At 44.2% G+C, this 5,129-nt stretch overlaps 1 pseudogene; it reads right to left on the bottom strand.

Annotated features, from left to right (window-relative positions):
* Nucleotides 1–1,696: 1,696 nt before the first annotated feature.
* On the bottom strand, nt 1,697–1,814 carry LOC124614243 (annotated as a pseudogene).
* Nucleotides 1,815–5,129: the final 3,315 nt, after the last annotated feature.

Here is a 5,129-nt window from a genome sequence, read left to right as displayed (position 1 = left end):
TAAACATTTGGTTCTCCACACGACCTATCGATGTATTCGTTCGATAGCATAGTTTTCCATAGGCCAGACCCAGCGTATAAATACAAATAACATTCACAAAACAAACCAATTATACATCGACATAAATGCATATATATACATATAGTAAAACAATTATAATATACAAAGACACAGATATGTTATATCTTCAGGTAACAAAGTAAGAAAAAAAATTTGCAGTGCAATAGATGGAAATAGGAGGATATGCATTTCCGGCGTTACAATGTGTTTCACACTAGCGAAGATTATTAAGTGCGGATTGTTCTTAAAGTATGCATTGTAGACCCCATGATTACAAAATTCCTAGTAAAGAAGATAAAAAAGTGCTCATACTTATTAAGGTATTAATCTTACAGCCCATGTTAACAAGACTTTTTTACTTTTTTATGTAGAAGGAACGTGTCCCTAAAGTTTTTCTTTGTTTTTTTGGGGGCACCTTGTATACAGTGTGATTCAAAAGTAGCTGTATACATTTCCTGGGTGTAATGCATGAATAAAAGTAAGACTACATCAAAGTAAGAGTAAAACGTCAAAAAACGTTTTGTATGAAACTGCTACTTTAGTTCAGAATTATGCAGTAGAGTAGGGATCACAAGTGGAACACATCATAATCATCATCATTATCACCATCATCATCAGTGTTCTGTCCAACGGCAGGTTTTCAGGTGGCAACTCACCATGCTCTCCAGTCTTCTGCCATCCTTTTCAGGTCTGCGTAGTTTCTACTTCCCTTTTTATCGTCTGTTATGTTGTATCTCCTCCTTTCCCTCAACCTCTTCCCACAAACTAGACCTCCCAAAGCGTTTGGTAACAGGCACTCCTATTTCTTCGAACGTCCTACCCAGTTCTTCCTCTTTTCTCTTATAAACTGCAGCAATCTTCTCCCCTCACCAACACTTTCCAACACTCTTTCGTTACTTACTCTTTCCATCCAGCTTATTCTCTCCATTCTCCTCCAGATCCATATTTCAAATGCTTCTAGCTTTTTCTCATCCCCTCGCCTCAAATGTCCATGTTTCCGCCCCATATAGTGCCACACTCGAGACAAAACACTTACCAAGACTTTTCATCACACCTTTATTTAGTTTTACACATAATTAACTCTTCTTTCTGTTGAATGCTTCCTTCGCGCGATAGCAATGCGAGTTCTCACCTCTTGATGGCATTTCAAGTCTTCAGTAATCGTACTTCCAAGAAATTTAAATGCTCTTATTATCTCAATATGTGCCGATCTCCTTCCTCTGCTGATCTCCACAATCTTTGTTATTGTCGTATTGATTCTCATCCCATTTTCCACACAACCATCATTAAGATCTTTTAGCATTTCATACACGGTTCCTTCACTTTCTGCCACTAGAACCATGCCATCAGCAAATCGTATTATTATTCTTTTCCCATCAATATACACTCCTGTTTTTCTATATAAGCCTTTCGCAGTGATCTAACCCAGGTATAGCACTCCGTCGTCAGGCCACAAGTGGCCCATCGGGACCATCCGACCGCCGTGTCATCCTCAGATGAGGATGCGGATAGGAGGGGCGTGTGGTCAGCACACCGCTCTCCCGGTCGTTACGATGATTTTCTTTGACCAGAGCCGCTACTACTCGGTCGAGTAGCTCCTCAATTAGCATCATGAGGCTGAGTGCACCCCGAAATATGGCAACAGCACATGGCGGCCCAGATGGTGACCCATCCAAATGCCGGCCACGCCCAACAGCGCTTAACTTCGGTAATCTGACGGGAACCGGTGTATCCACTGCGGCAAGGCCGTTGCCAACCCAGGTATAAGTTGAACAATAAAGGGGAGACGCAATAACGTTGTCTGGCCGGCCGGAGTGGCCGAGCGGTTCTAGGCGCTACAGTCTGGCAGGTTTAAGTAGTTCTAAGTTCTAGGGGACTGATGACCTCAGAAGTTAAGTCCCATAGTGCTCAGAGCCATTTGAACCATTTGAACAACGTTGTCTAACGCTCCTTCCAATGCTACTTCATTTAGACATTTCAGTTCCAATCCTTATGCTTACTTTCTGTCCTGTCCTCCTCTTTTCCTCTTCAAAATATCCGTCAGCTTGTTCCATTGTACTCTGTCGAAAGATTTTTTTTTTTTCAAATCAATGAAAACAGCATAAATTTCTCTACTTTTCTCAATACATCTTTCCTCTACGATCCTTAACAGGCTAATAGCATCCCTTATTTCTTTTCCTCTTCTAAATCCGACCTTTTCCTTCCAAATCCAGCTAGCCAACTTTTTGTATAGCCTTCTATTCAGCACTCTCAATAATACTTCAGCCGTGGAACCTCCCCAAACGGCCTAACCATAAAGATTCCTTTCTCTGGATCCCACCCGTTCTTTCACAGTGACCTGTACCTTACTAGATTCTAGAAATCCCTGGTACTGCAAAAACTCATCTTCATGGGCATAAGCATCCCAGAACGACCTCTGCTCCCTGCGCAAGATATTATTACTCTACATTCCCTACTCCACATACCACGTCTCTGAAATTGAGTCACTTGCCCTCCAGGATCTGCAAGAGCATTCCAGACACCACGTTGATAAGTTATCCAACCTGCTGACATCTACCGCCACCTTGGGCCTCCCCTATCCAACCTTAAACATACTCAGAGTGTTCCTCCTTGTCCACTCCTCATAGCAGCTAAACTCTGTGTAAGTGATCTTTTCAATTTGCCACATCTCTCAAAATTCTCTACCAACACTCCACCAAGTCCAGAGCCAAAATATTCCCATAACTCTGTTGTTAACCTTTCCACCAAACCCCTCAGATCCACAGAAGTTTCAGCCCTATTGAAAGGCCTCACCTTTAGCTCTACATCCAAATTTAACCATTTTGGTCTTGTCAAAGACCTACTCTCCTTCTCATGATCCCTGCAATGCAAGCATTTTTTTGCTGCCAGTTCCACCAACCAAACCACTCTAATTCCAACATTGAACGCTACATCTTCCAGTCCATACCAACATCCAACCATGGTCTTCTCCACCCCCTCCCACCTAACTACCTGCTGGTAATCTTGCAGGAATTCCTTACTTCAAAGTTGGCTCAACCATCCTTCCCAGGTTTCTTCTCAGAACACCAACCTTGCAGTAGAAGGAAGAACAGCCATGCACAGCTTCAAAACAAATCCTGATCTAATCCTCCTACCTGCAGACAAAGGTTCTATGACTGTTGCTATAAATAGCAGTGACTACCTGGCAGAAGGCCTCAGCCAGTTATCTGACTCCTCCACCTACAAACTCCACCAGAGTGATCCCATCCCAGAATTCCAATCCAACCTCCAATCCCCACTCAAACCCTTAAACCCTTCCCAGAACACCTCCCTTGAATCATCATTCCTGGGACACCCCACACAGCCACATTCTACATTCTCCCCAGATGCAACAATCCTGGGCACCCCATTGTGGCTGGTTATTGTGCCCCCTTGGAAAGAATTTCGGCCCTCATTGACCAACACCTTCAACAAATTGCCTGTAATCTAGCTTCTCACATCAAAGACACCAACCACTTCCTTGTACTATGCCTACCCCTTTACCTCACTGTTGATAGCACCAACGTCTGTCGTGTCCATGGTCTTACTGCTATAGAACACTACCTTCCCCAACATCCTCCAGGCTCCAGACTCACTACATCATTCTTCATATAAGTTACTAACTGTATCTTAACCCACAAAAACTTCACCTTTGAAGGGAAGGTATGTAAACAAATTTGTGGCACATCCATGGGCACCCACATGGCACTCTCATATGCCAATCTTTGTAAGGGCCTTCTAGAGGAGACCTTCTAACCTCTCAAAACACCAAAACCCTAGATGTGGTTCAGGTTCATTGATGATATCTACATGATCTGGGCTCAGGGCCAATACATGCAGTCTTCATTCCTCCACAACCTCAACGCCTTCCTTCCCACCTGCTTCACATGGTCAAGTAGACTACAGCAAGCAGCTGAACATTACAGGCTTGATTACAATGGCTGTTTCAGTACATGAGCCATTTGGATCCTTCCCTCCACCACCAGCGTTTCTGAACTGCAAAGATGGGAGCTACCCTTACAACAAATTGTCCATGCCTGTAACTATCCCAGCCTCAACTTATGGTAACATACTACACGACACCCTTCACCCAACAGTTTCCACCCCCTCTGTCATATTATCTCCTCTTTAGTCTCATCTCCCACCCTGTTTATATACCGCCCTCTGCCAACGCATCTGCCCATCTTACCCCACTTCTCTCCTTGTTTGCTCCTTTTTCTCCCACCTCCCTGCCCCATACCCTCCTGACGGTGATCCTGCTGGCGCTCTAGTCCCTGCATACTCCACCAGATGTCGTTCATATCTCTCCCCACCCATAGACTGCTATCCCTTCCCCTTCCCTTCCCTGTCCAGTTTGCTGCTTGCATCCCTCGTGATACGTAGTTGCATTCCGGCCCGAGTGCACGAGTTGGCGGTTATGTGTGAATCAAGCGTGCATGCTTGTGTATATGAAGTTAGTGTCTCTCTTTTACTGATAAAGGCTGTGGCCGAAAGCTTTATGTAAGTGCCTTCTGATTGTGCCCTTCTGCAAGTTAACGTTTCTTCTTTACAGTAAGTCGCCATCTGTCTTTTCCTACATTGTAGATATTCCTACCAGAGTTTCCATTGTTAAATACATAAGATCTGATTAAGTAAATGAATTTTTTTAGTTGAGCATGTGTCTAGCCTCAATTAGCACTTAGAAGTGAAATACTTAATCTTCATGAGCGAAGCTGTTTAAGCTCAATGATCCTAATGAAAGAAATGAAATGAGTGCATGGCATTGTTGGCCGACAACCCGCACCCGGGGAAGTATGGCCGCCAAGTGCAAGTCGTATTTCAGTCGACGCCACATTGGGCGACTTGCATGCCGGTGAAGAGGATGAAATGATGATGAGGACAACACAACACCCAGTTCACGAACGGAAAAAATGTGCAACCCGGACGGGAATCGAGCTCGAGCCCATCTGCATGGGAGACGAACACGTTACCACCCAGCTGAGCAGGCGGACAATGATCCCAAGTAGTATACTGGACAATAAATAGTTGAACGCTGGGTTAAGCTCATATAG

Source organism: Schistocerca americana, chromosome 4 (assembly GCF_021461395.2).
Source record: "Schistocerca americana isolate TAMUIC-IGC-003095 chromosome 4, iqSchAmer2.1, whole genome shotgun sequence".
Classification (NCBI taxonomy): Eukaryota; Metazoa; Arthropoda; class Insecta; order Orthoptera; family Acrididae; genus Schistocerca; species Schistocerca americana.
This window is presented reverse-complemented; position numbering and strand designations above follow the sequence as displayed.